Source organism: Trichechus manatus, unplaced genomic scaffold (genome assembly GCF_000243295.1).
Source record: "Trichechus manatus latirostris isolate Lorelei unplaced genomic scaffold, TriManLat1.0 scaffold00006, whole genome shotgun sequence".
NCBI classification, from domain to species: Eukaryota; Metazoa; Chordata; class Mammalia; order Sirenia; family Trichechidae; genus Trichechus; species Trichechus manatus.
In genome coordinates this window covers 23276525-23289305 of record NW_004443942.1, presented here as the reverse complement: position 1 = coordinate 23289305, position 12781 = coordinate 23276525, and the positions used below count along the sequence as shown (strand labels likewise).

Here is a 12781-nt window from a genome sequence, read left to right as displayed (position 1 = left end):
GATGACTGGGGGGTAGAAGGGGTGTGTGGAAAGAGTAAGGGCTGGGAACGTTTGTAAATAAGTAAGACCAGCCCTCCGAGACCTGTCCGGCAACCAGCTCCCTTTCTCCTCCCCACCCCCACCTTGCCCTCAGGGCCTCGACCGTCTAAGCTAGAAAAAAATCAAGTCCTGCTAGGAGCTGGCCGAGCCAAGCAGAGCCGGCAGGCTGGCTGCCCGGAGCCGCTTCCCCGCCAGTAGCGAAGTCCTGCACCTGTCCAGGTGTGCCAAGGGCGGGAGCAGGATCAGCTCAGCCTCTCGCGCCTCGGCGCCATCTGTGCTCGACAACCCCCTGGCCGCCCTCTCCCGAGAGGTGCACAGGAACTAGCCCTGGGTCCCTCCTCCTGCCAGACCCCCTCCCCCCGCCCCGACACACACGTCCTGGTCCACCTGGGATAAGTCACCCACGAGCTGCCTAGAGGCAATTCACGCCCCACCCATTCCCCTCCCGCCACCTCCTTAAGCGCCCCCTGCCCCTCTGGGCCAGAGCTTTGTCATTTTCAAGTTCGAGCCCTGGAAGGAGGCAGAGGAGGGGACTGGAATCTGGGAAACCCCCTCCCCTATTGGGGAGGAGACGAGAATGATACCGCGGGTCAACCCCCCCACTAGGAGATAGCCCAGCCCAGCTCGGCTAAGCCGTCTCTTGGTCGACTGTGGTTGTGAGGGAAAAAACAGGCACAGACCACCAGGTCACTAACCTGCGGATCCCGCCCCCAACCCCCACCCCGGATTTCTGTCGTTTCTGCAGCCCAGGAAGGGGAATCCTGACTTCAGAATCTGGGATTTTCCTATTTTCCTCCCCTAGGCCACAAAGTTAACAGTTTACCCCCAAGTCAAAGATAATAAAATCACCTGCATTTTCTACGTACCTAGAACTTTTCAGCCCAGGGGGTGAGGGAAGCCCGCTTGGGGCTCCCCTCATGAGAACCCACCGGAGTTGGCAAGGATTTTAGTCTAGTCTAGGGGAAGAACCAACCCTGGTGGCTTAGTGGTTAAGTGCTACTACGGCTGCTGACCAAAAGGTCGGCATGTTCGAATCTACCAGGCGCTCCTTGGAAATTCTGTGGGTCCGGTGAGTCGGAATCGACTCCATGGCAATGGGGTTTTTTTTTGTTGTTGTTGGTTTAGGGGAAGGGCCAGGTTGTTGTACCCATTGCTCCTCGAACTCTTCCTGAAAATGATTCCTGCCAGCGGCCCGCTCACAACCTCAGCTCGGCCTCCAGGTCCCTCTGATAAAGCGACTTCCGCCGAAATAGGAGGACGGGACAGGGTGGGCACCCGGAGAGGGAGCTGATCGCCTAGGAGCAGGGACCCTGGGACCTGCGTGCCCGGTAGGGTGGTAGGAGCGCGCTCAGCAAGACTAGTTTCTCTGGGAGTCGATCTACGCCTTATGGGAGGGCGGGGCAGACCGGGCCCGGCTGAGCCCGGCAGCCCCAGGCTTGGCCTAGAAGGGCCGGGCGGAGACCGAACGGCCTGATCCGCACGGGGAGGGAGAGGCCTCGGCCCCGGCCCTGGCCCTGCGGAAAGCTTGCTGGAGCAGATCTGAGCCCAACTCCAGCCTCGGTGACGTCACGTGGGCTGGGCAGCCAATGAGGGAGGCGCTGGCGTGGATATTAAGGAAAGTTAGCGCCTGCCGGAGCACCCTCTTTTCTTATCATTGACATTTAAACTCTGGGGCAGGTCCTCGCGTACAACGCGGCTGTCAGATCTGCCACTTCCCCTGCCGAACGGCGGTGAGAAGTGTGGGAACCCGCGCCGCCAGGCTCACCTACCTCCCCGCCCTCCGCTCCCAGGTAACTGCCCAGGCTCCGGCCCCGGCCCGGCTCCGGGCCCGCGGCGCTTCTCGGCTGCCCGCGACAGGCGCCCCCAAATCGCAGCCCGCCCCAAGTGGCCCAGGGGCTTGTCTTTTGCTTTTCAAAGGAGGCATGCAAATACTGAGGGGAGTTATTCAGCAGGGCTGGGACTGAGGAGGGGGGGCTGTCTTGTCTTTGCCAAGCGTTGTTTTCAGCAAAGGTGGCAAAATTTTCCTGTCCCGGGAGTGGACTTTCATTCCGAACCTGAGCTGGGGGCGGGGCGGGGGTCTGCATCGACTATCTGCAGAGGCCGCTCGAGATCCTGAAAAATGCAGATGGGTGCAGTTTGCACACAGCTCTCCTCCGCTTGGCAGTTCACGAGGAGCACGCGTGGAGAGGTCCCCACAGCGCCTGACGCTAGTGGAGATGCCCCGCCACAGGTCGAGCGAGGTGCGGCAAAAGTTTCCCGCGGTTGTAAAGTGTAGATGGTTGGACCCCAACAAAGTCTTAGCGATGGGGCTCGTTTCTCAGAAAGGAGCGGAGGACGAAGGAGGACGAAAGAATGCGGTCCGCAGAGCTGGGCAGCACGCAAAGCCCCCAGCGTGTGATTTGAGCTTCACTTCGGAAGACCTAATAATTAGCGATTCTCACTGAGCTAGAACGTGGGCTCGGGTTACCGCGGGCGCTGCGCTCTCTTCCTCGACGGGAAGCTCGTGGGCGCCGGGGTAGCCGGGGCTGCTGAGCGCCGAGGAGGGCAGCTCTGGGCCACCCTCCCGCCCCCAGATGGCCAGAACTGGGTGCTAGACGTTTCCCCGAAGTAGGTCAGGGAAGGGACGACCTCAAACTTAGGCTAACTCCTGCGTCCGCTGGGCGAAAGTCCCGGGAGTCCAGCTCCAAGTGGCGAAGACTACCAGGCAGGCTTAGGCGGGCAGGGGACACCCCCCGTCCTGGGACTTTGGGGCGGCCTCTAGGCCAGGCCTGGGCTCGCCGCCCCCCCCCCCATCTACTCCCAACCGCGCTCTTGATGCCCTCTCTCCAGACCTTCTGGGGCCGCCTCCTGGGGACGTTTGGATCTCAGGCACCTATGACAGGCGCTTGGGACACCCCCCTCGTACGGTTCCGCGCCGCTGGCCGCTCCCTGCCCACCTAGCCGGGGAAGAGGGGAACGAGTGAAGTGACTTCCCGGCCGCAAGCCTTACCTGGGCGGGTGTCCTCTGCTCTGCAGGCTCCTTCCCCCGGAACTGGGCGCCAAGCAGGTTGCCTGCTTCGCAGCGGGAAGTGGACCTTCTCCTCCAGTCATAAATCAAACCCATCCATCCCTGGGCCTCCTCCCTCATTAGAGATGTTTATTGGAGATTGTGTTTATTCGGCTGTCATGGCGAGAAAACGCCGAGACGTAATTACCTCTGACCAGAGTCCTTGCTTAGCGCCCAGGGCGAGCCGGGGACTTCCTCTGTAGCCTTCTCCCTCCAGTGCCCTCCTTGATCCGGGAGCCGATGTGGCTGGCTTATCTTTTTTCTATTTTTTTCCCCAGTCCCTCTCACATAATTTGGATTATTGAATGAGTTACTATTCAGATTTCCCTAGGGCCTGAGCATTTATTTATTTATTTTAGAATTTGAAAGGACAACCGAAGGGAACCCAACGCCCCTCCAGGGCAGAAGAGGGCAGCGCGGGAGAGAGGGAAGGAGAGTCTTCCTTGCTGCGTAAACTTTCCCGCGGGCCTGGCGGCAGCGCGCGGAAACCGGACACCTCCCTGTGCCCGAGCCCGGCCCGGGGAGTAGGGGCTGCCCCGGAGAGCCGGATGCTGATATTGGTGGCGTTATTTGTTGCTTTATTTTTCATTCTCTGTCCTGTCAGGAGGAATCGGAGGCTGAGGATTCTTAAACTCTCCCCGGCCGAACTAGGGGGAGCCAACCAGCAGCTCCTCCCCGCCCCTTGTCCGCCCCCCGGCTGCCTCCAGGAGTGGGCCACCCCCCCACCCCATCCCACCTCCGTTAGCCGAGTTTGTAAATCACCATCTGTGAGGCTGGGTTAGGAAGTGATGAAAAGCACCGAATCGTTCTCTAATTGAAAATACATTTTTTGGAGACCACGCTGACAAATATCAGGGATCCCGGCTTTTGATCCCTCGCTGCCGCCTGTGTTCTCCAGTTGCTAATAAAACTCGCATTGAGTCCCTTAGTGGCTGATTAACAGGCAGATTAACTCTTACTGGGGTTGGGAACAGCTTGTCCCAATCAATGTCATTTTAAAAGCCCGTCAGGATGCGCTTAGCTCCGGTTCCCTGGCTGCTCCAGCGAGCCAGCCGTGACATTTACTCCCCCCGCCCAGCCTCAAATCCCCCAGCCAAGCCCGTAGTCCCCGGCCCGCGTGCTCCCGTTCCACTTGAGGACAGATCTCAGGACTTGGTCCCTAGTCTTTAGAAGAGGCAGCTTTTTAGAGAGGGGATTTGGAGGGAGAAGGGACTGAGGTAAGAAAGTAGAGGGCTTGCTTTCGTTTGAAGTTGAAATCTTGCCTTTGAGGGAGTGGGTTACAGGGAAAAGAGAGATGGGAGATCGTGTATCCGGGACGAAATGAAAAGCAAACTTTCCTAGGAACCTATTGCAAAATTGGAGAGTTCCTCAGCAGACAACCGTATGTAGGGGCCAGGGGGCAAAGGCTAGGGAATTAGACCCACCGGGGCTGGGGGAATAATCTCTTTGCTGGGAGACACAGCTGGACAATGGTTCTTTTAAGCGTTTTTCCTGGTATTTAGAGAGAGGCCTGCCAGCCCGTGTGAATGGAAGAGGATCGAATCCAGAGCGCCGTGACTCACTCTCCATTTGACAGGAGGCGAGTTAAGGCGAGGGCACCACGGCTTCCCAGCCGAGCGTGGTCACAGCCCGGAGCCGCCGTCCGCCGGTCTCCTGGCTCTCCTTCGCTTCCCCGAGCTCCGGGCTCGGCGAGTCTGTGGGGTGAGCGGGAACCCGTCAGGTTGTTGGAGAAAGGAGAGGGAGAAAGGATCCCGAGTGAGGGCGGCACCCCGGACTGCGCGGCTAGGGTGGGGGCCTTTGCCTTTCGCGCTCCTTTGGCCCGTCTCGCCAGCTCCGCAGTTCAGGGAACCCACCTTGCACCTTCCCAGGGCCTACAGAGAGGGAGCAGTTTGGGGCTCTGCACAGTGACGGAGGTGTCTGCAGAGTCCTTATTCCTCCAAAAAAATGCCCGTCTCCACTCTTCCCAGCGCACCAGAACCGTGCCTCCGCTCGGCAGGGAAAGGCAGGAGTTCGGAAGTGTTCGGACAACAGTTGCGAGACCCCAGGTTCCGAAGCCGGGGGCCGAAAGCGCGTCCCCCGAGAAGTGGGCACGTCTGTGCCTTGGCAGCGCCAGCCCCCAAAGCAGAGATGGTGGAGGCGCAGGCAAATGCTAGGGGCCAGTGGGGTGAGACTCTGCCCGACCTCACAAGCACCAACACTGGCCAGACGCTCCGGACGCTCTCCCGCGCGCCACGATCCCCCAGCGTGCCTCCCTCTACCCGGCGGGCCGACCCCGGCGGCCCCTGCGGGAACACGCCGGCCTAGAAGGCAGAAGAGGTGCCCTCCTCAGGCGCCGTGCGGTAGGGGAGCCTGGGAGAGCAGGGAAAAGTCGAGACAACTTCCCCGTGCCTTGGCGGGCAGCAAGGGGGCCGGTGCGTGTTTGAAGATGCAATTAAAATGGCGACCGGCGAGTTGTCTCAGTTTTGCGCAAACCTCAGGCCCTGGCCCGCTGCGCCTCACCCCGGCCGCCCACTCGGCAGTGTCGCCCCCAGAGCAGGTACTTGGCAGAGGGAGCGAGACGCCCCACGAGGAAGAACCGCACCTCCACGCTCCTAGAGGCTAGCTTAGAGGCAGCAAGGCAATCTTGCTCTCCATACTTCTCTCCTTAAACTTTGAAAACTACCTGCCTTCTGGGCTGAGTCTTCCTCCTCCCCCCTAAATATTGACACACTGGAAGCAGGCAAGCATTTTTGGTTTCATGTTTGTGCAGAAGAGTTTCCAAGAGTCCTTCTCCAGACCCCCACCCCCACCCAATGACGTCAGTGGCATTCACTCCTTGCTCCCCGCCTCTGATGATTTTTTGTTGTTGTTAACAAACTTTTCTTCGGTGAGATGGGGGTTGGGGGCTGAAGAAGGAGCTGATTCAAAGAGCTGGTGCCCTGGGGGGAAATAGCAACAAGATTACGGCTGCTTCTTTCCGAGGCAAAGCTTAAGAAGGTACTAATCCACTCGGTCGCTAATTGAGAGGTTGTAAAAATGATATTCTCCTCCAGTTCGGACAGAGTCATTGGGCCTTTTTATTTTTTTCTCGCTCATGCCCAGTGGACTTGATTTCAAGCTTCTTTAATGCTTGTTAGAAAAGTAAAAAGGGAGAGAAAGAGAACGCAGACCCTCGCAGGTCAGCGACCCAGGCCGACCGACCCACTTCCCGGGATCCTCCGAAAGTCGCGGTCCTACGAAATCCTGCGCAGGAGGCCGCGAACGCCGGCTTCTTCTCCCCTGACCTGGGTTTATTCCCTGCGCTGAGTGCTCCTGGGCCGCGGGAAGGAGCCGCCCTCCAGGCCGGGGAGGTGAGCGGGTGGTGCGGCTTCGATCCTGGCCCAGGCTGGGGAGGCCTCCGCTCCCCGGGAGCTCTGCCTATCTCCTAGGTCGCAGCGTTGCTGGGTCCCGGGTGGGGCGAGTGTGTGCGGCCCACACAGGCCGGGCGGCCCAGGACAGCCTGCAGCGTCCTCACCTTGCCGGCTCCGAGGGACAGCAGCGGCGCGGCCTGTCTGCGCGGAGTTCAGGGCGCGCAGACTTTATTGATGAGCTCTGACTTTCAGCACTTCTCACACGTCAGGAGGAGTCAAGTGCAGGCGGCAGTGGCTTCTTTTCAGCCTTTCTGCCTCAATTCCGCCTCCCTGTTCCCCTTTCCCGGAGCCTGGGGTGTGTTCTCCATCTCAGGCCTTCCCCCTCCTGGCGCCAGGGCCCACTGGCTCCGAGAGATCACGCTGTGGACAGCGCAGGACGAGGCGGCCACTCCCTCCCCTGTCACCTTAACTGCAGGCGCCGAGGGGCGCCTTTGGAGTGTACCGAGGTGTGTCCTAATCGTCCGGCATTCAACAAATGGACTTCTGGTGTGTGGTCAGAAGAGAAAAGCCATTTACTTACTTTCCTCCACGGTTTTCTGGCAACAGCTGAAGGGGAGCTACCTCCGTGGACTGAGCAGACCCAGGAGAGGGAGTTGGAGAGAGGAGACACAGGAACCACACGCAGATAACCAGTGGCACACACTAACACACACTGACATTGCTGGATAGGACACACAAACACACAGAGAATCTCTCCCAGCATTGGTCATACCTTCCCCCACCCCAGCCTTCAATACTCCCCCTACCCTCTTATCACCCCCCCTTCCTTCCCCTCATCTCCTGGCGCCTGGAGAAGCAGCCGCACTTAGTCAACAAATGGCACGTGGGAGAAGTTGGTGAGTGTTTGGTGAGGACTCTTCAGGGCTTTTCACAAGAACCCTCTGTACACAAAGTAAGTGGCGTGTTTACTCGGGCCTCTCCAGCCGGGGCCGGGCCTCCGCTCCGCTGCGCACCGCGGCTTCCGAATGGAGAAAGGAAAGAAGAAAGGGCCCAGGGAAACGGGGTGGGGGAATCGGCAGGCCCACGAGGCCTGGGCGGGGGAGGCAGCCGGGCTTTGCCGAGTTCCGGGCCGGCGGTCTCCTCTCAGCCTCGGTGACGACCTCCTCAGCCCGAGCGGGGCTGCCAGGACCCAGTGCTGCCATCACCCCTTTCCTCTTCTTCTTCCCAGAGACCAGGTGGGCTAGGGCGCGGCCACCTCGGTGCACCGTTACCTACAACCAGGCCGGGTTAGGACAGAGGCGGGAGGGGAGGGCGGGGGCGGGGCGGCAGGCCACGCTGCGCTGGAGTTGGCACGAAAGGGCCGCGCAGAGCTGCAGAAACTTGCTCCCTCGGTGGGCTGGGGGCTCCGCGCTCAGCTTAGAAGGGCGGCAGCGCGCGCCCCAGCCCAGCGGCCTGCATCAACCCCCCAAGCATGGGGTTGCTGCGCGAACCGCTCTAACTGCCGGAGCGCGCGGAGCCTGGAGATGTCGGCGAGCGCCAGAGCCAGGGCTCGGGGGCCCAGCGCCGGGGAGAGGAGCCGGGACCCACCGGCAGAGCCGAAAACAAGTGTATTCATATTCAAACAAACGGACCAATTGCACCGGGCGGGGAGAGGGAGCATCCAATCGGCTGGCGCGAGGCCTCGGCACTGCTTTGCATAAAGCAATATTTTGTGTGGGAGCGAGCGGTGCATTTGCATGTTGCGGAGTGATTAGTGGGTTTGAAAAGCGAACTGTGGCTCGGCCTCATTTCCCGCTCTGGTTCAGGCGCAGGAGGAAGTGTTTTGCTGGAGGATGATGACAGAGGTCAGGCTTCGCTAATGGGCCAGTGAGGAGCGGTGGAGGCGAGGCCGGGCGCCGGCACACACACATTAACACACTTGAGCCATCACCAATCAGCATAGGTGTGCTGGCTGCAGCCACTTCCCTCACCCACACTCTTTATCTCTCACTCTCCAACCGCTGACAGCCCATTTTATTGTCAATCTCTGTCTCCTTCCCAGGGATCTGAGAATTGCTCTCACACACCAACCCAGCAGCGTCCGTGGAGAAAACTCTCACCGGCAACTCCTTTAAAACACCGTCATTTCAAATCGTTGTGGTCTTTAAGCAACAACAGGAAAAAAAAAAAAAACAAAACCAAACGAACAAAACTCTTGACAGGAGCTTTGACAACGAGAGAGGATGCCTCATAAAGGTGAGTCCGTTCCTTTCTTCTCGCTTCATTTTTCTTGGAATATTCAGGCAGGGCTCCCCCTTCTTCCCCCCTTCCTTCCTTCCCTCCCGTCGGTCCCCTCCCCCACTGCTACGCCGGGAGAGTTGGGCCGGAGAAGTTTCCACGCAGGAGCCCAAACTTTCTACTTCCAGCGAAAGCCCGCATCGGAGGGTGACGGCCGGCCAGCTGGAGCGGCTCAGGGCTCGCGGTGGGCGGCCAGCTCAGCCCCAGCACTAGCGCCAGCGCGGGCTGAGCTCGCAGGCAGAACCAAGGTCCCGGCGCAGCCGCTGCCTCAGCGCCCGGCCCCAACGTCACCCAATGCTCTTCGGCCGGCTGGAGAGGACGAACAGGCTGTGCGGTGCCCAAGACCCGGGAACGGCCGCAGAGGCCAGCCGCCGCCGGCTGCTTTGTCCAGCCTGGGGCCCAGCGAGAGTGCTGAGAGCGGGCGCGCAGAGGGAGCGCGGATAGAGCCGGCTCGCCGCGCCGCCGCCAGCCCTCCTGCTTTGTGCCGCGCTCGGCTCCGGCGCAGAAGAGCCCGCAAGCAGGAGCTGAGGGGGCACCGCGCCCTCCGCCAGCCCTGGCGGAGCCACTCGGCAAGGCGGCCACAAGCTGGAGGCAGCGAGAAAGAGCGAGCGAGCGAGCGAGCGCGAGCGAGCCGGGAAGGAAGGCGCCAGGCCGAGCGAGCGGAGGCGCACTCCGAGGGAGCTCCGAGCCGAGCGGGAAGACTGTCGCTTCCAGCAAGCCTCCGGGCTCCGGCCCGCAACTTGAGCACGGAGCTCGTAACTTCCAAAGTCTCTGCTCCCCAGGCTTCCTCCAACCCTCTCCCTCGCCTTGCGAAAGCTCAGGTCTTCCCTGTCTTCTGGCTCTCAGCGCTCGGGTGGGTATGACCTTGTCTTCCTCTGAGCAAACGGCGCCAGGTGTTGCCATTTCAACAAGTTTCGAGGTGGAAGGGTGGTTTGCTTTTTTTCTCCCGCTAATCCGAATGCCCGTGATTCTTCTTTGTGAGGCCTTAAAAAAAAAAAAGGAAAAATAAATATGAAAGCATTGCCTTTCCCTCTCGTCTGATCGCATCCTCTCCCGGTTAATTAGACTGAGTAATTTGAGCTTTTCGATTCTGGGACCCCGGGAGAAAAAGTGCCTTTTCAAAGTTCATAAAGTTGTTGCCTCTTTCCCTGTGCAGATTTTCTCAAGTCTCCCTGCGCCATAATAGCCCGGAATTTTAGCAAGTGTAATTGGGGGGAAATGGAGTTGAATTTCAAGTGGAAATGCTTTCTTTTTGGAGTGCTAAAACCCGGCCCTCCAGTCAGAAGTGATTTCTAGAAAGTTTAAAAACAAAGTGAACGTGGTTTCTTTTTTTCTCTTACTCTTCCAAAGCTCCCTAAGCCATTTTGGACGTTTAACGCAAACTTGAGAAGGTTTGAGGACGGGGTGGGGGCAGAAAATTAAATGAAATGAAAAGAGCTTGAAAGCCTGGCGATATTACCAAGAAGGAATAATAGTTGTTGCCGTTGACATTACATTTTTTATAGCCGGTGACCTTTACAAACGTCTAAAGGCAATTTGATCAGTTGTTACCTTATTTGGCCCTGGAGAGTAAAACTTTGTCATCTTAATTGCTAATTACTCTTCGGCTGGAGGGGTAATGTTAAGAGTGAGCTCCCCCTTCACCCCAGCTAAGGATTTTGGGGATGGATTTTGAGAATTAAGTAATAAAATAACAACAGCAAAAAGATTCCATTTGAAAACAGGCTTGTGTTGGGGGTGGAGGTGGGGATGGGGGTGGAGAGCAGTGGCCCAAGGCCCGGGCTACTCCAGGGTGTCCGGACACTCCTTCGTTCCCGCGTGGGTCTCTGGCCCCGGCCGTACAAAGCCCGGGGCTAAACCGGGGGACTTGGGCCGCGGCTGGGGGTCTGGCCTCTTGACTCAAGACTGCTTCCGGGTGTCTGTGTGCCTCGCTTTCTCGGTAGCTTTTGGACTAAGTGTTAACGATTACTTAGGTAATTAGATAGTTTCTTAGCAGAGGCGAGGTGGAAGATGGAGCAGAGACGGAACTTGAAATGCTTCCACCTTCCCAGCTGCTTCGAAAATTAATCGGCTAGGCCTCTCTGGGATCAGCTAGTGACATTTTAAAAAATGGCATCAAGTACCGGCCGGGATGAGGGGCATTCAGTTGTGGTTGTGTACAATGTAGACTACGAAGAGCAGAGTTCAGGAAGTTTTGCCCCTCCCCGGCGAATTTTACCCCCTCCCCCTCCCACTACTACCTTGCAGCTTCTGGGTTGCACGTTGGGGAGCGGGGGACACTTTCTGCGGCCGAGTTGTTGTTTCTGCCTGTCCCGGGCTTGACTGTGGACGCGGAATCTGAGAGATGAGAGGGAGTAGTCGGGAGCCAACCCAGCTCAGGGTAACTAGGTAGCCCTCTGGCATCGCCAGTATTTATCAGGCGGTATACGGACGCTGGGAAAAAGTCCTCGTTTTAGGCTTGTTTTTATGGATTTAAGCTCCCCCCCCCCAACTAGTTAATAAATTAGACCACGGATGGCCTTAAAGAGAAAAATGGCTTCTTGCAATTCTTTGCTTGCTGGCAGGCGAAATTAATAATCACCATAGGCAAAACGGGAAAATTAATGAATATTTTGGTTTTTTTTTTAAACAGGGAGAAATGATGCTGTGACTGTTCCATTATTTTACCTCTCTCTCACTCTCTTTTTTAGCAAACGTCTTGAATAGGCTCTTTCTTGTAACTCTCTCTTCCCAATTGAGCTCCCCACGGTGCCGTTGTATCTTTTTACAGCCCCTAACAACTCACACTAGTAACACAATTACCTTCAGATATTTATAACAAGAAATTACTTTTCTATTTTCCCTGCGAGAATCTCCTTTTTAGGGGAAGGCAGGGAGGGGGTGGTGGAGGGTGAGCCTTGGGGGACCTGCACTGGATCAGGACTTACTAAGCGAGTACCGTCTCTCTGTTCCCTTTGTGAGTTGGTGGGTTATTGGTACATTTGGTTGGAAGCTATGTTGCTGGTTAGGGAGACTTGGTTTTGCTCTTTGGGTTCAGGGAGAGCCAGAGAATAGAAGCCATTGTTTGCTGTCTGTAGGCTTTGTCGACCAAGCTCACCCCCTCCTGTTCATACTTTCTAAAGCAGTGAGGCGAGGTAGACAGCGTGTGTCACAGTACAGTGAAAGGGGGGAAGATCTAAACACCAAAAGAGAAGTTAATCACAATAAGTGAGGCTTGAGGGAAAAAGTTGGGCTCACCGCTTTCAAAGTCCCAGAAGGGCTGGGAGATGAGTGGAGAGGAGGCCTGACTAAGCTGGGGAGGGGGTTGGGGGCAGCGAAGGATGAAGGAGGAACCAGAATTTGGGTTCTGGGGGCCTTGGGGCAACTCGGGTGGTGAAACTACTTAAGGAAAGAGGGAGTGTGGCCCTGCAGCAGTTGCAAACGACTCCAGCTTGCACCCTCAGATGCTGCAAAGTTCAGTGGTCCCTCTGTGGTTCCCTTCCCCTACAAACTTCAGGTATTAGCCTTGTCTACCCGAAGTCTTGGCTTCTTCTCCTTACCCCGCTCTTCCTCTTGTTCCTTCTTTTCCTCTTTCCCTGGTTCTCGATATTTTTGCATAGTGAGACTCTAACTCATCAGATTCTCCAGTTCTCCCAAGCCAGGTGCAAGTCTTTTCTGCAGAAGCCTCTGCTGCAGAAGAGGCCGTGGAAATGGAGGTGTTATCACTGGGATTTAGGGTTTTATGGCAGTTTGAGCCCTAGATGTGAATGTGAGAGTGGGGCTCAGACAGTCTATGGGCCTATGGATTTTGAGCCACAGTTTGACATGCCCTTCTCTCCTTCTGTTTTGTCTTAGGGGGAAGACTTTAACTAGGGGTGCGCAGATGTGTGAGATCCTTTATTGTAAGAGTGGACAGACATCCCAGATTTCAGGCAAGTCCTGTGGTGGTTGGTTTCAAGACTGGAAAGAGTCAAAACTCACTATTTCAGTGCACTTCATTGTAGTTCAGATGGAAGAAAGAGGAAAAAAAATCAGGTCATCATTTCTGCTAATAAAGGGTTTGAGGGCAGAAGATTAGAAATATTGGGGTATTTTATTTGAAGTCCAAAGA

The 12781-nt window shown here is 57.1% G+C and overlaps 1 protein-coding gene across 8 annotated transcripts in view; it reads left to right on the top strand.

The window, feature by feature from the left end:
* Positions 1 to 1699: 1699 nt before the first annotated feature.
* Positions 1700 to 12781, top strand: part of PAX6 (paired box 6) — a 28612-nt gene continuing 17530 nt past the window's right edge. The window contains exons 1-3 of one of the 8 annotated variants that reach the window (XM_004369759.2): positions 1700 to 1829; positions 8456 to 8649; positions 12526 to 12602. The gene's annotated coding sequence lies outside the window, so the exon portion shown is untranslated. Of the gene's footprint in view, positions 1830 to 7144; positions 7367 to 8139; positions 8357 to 8455; positions 8650 to 12328; positions 12603 to 12781 lie in introns of those variants that run through there. The other 7 variants (XM_004369752.2, XM_004369753.2, XM_004369754.2 and 4 more) reach the window with 7 other exon arrangements.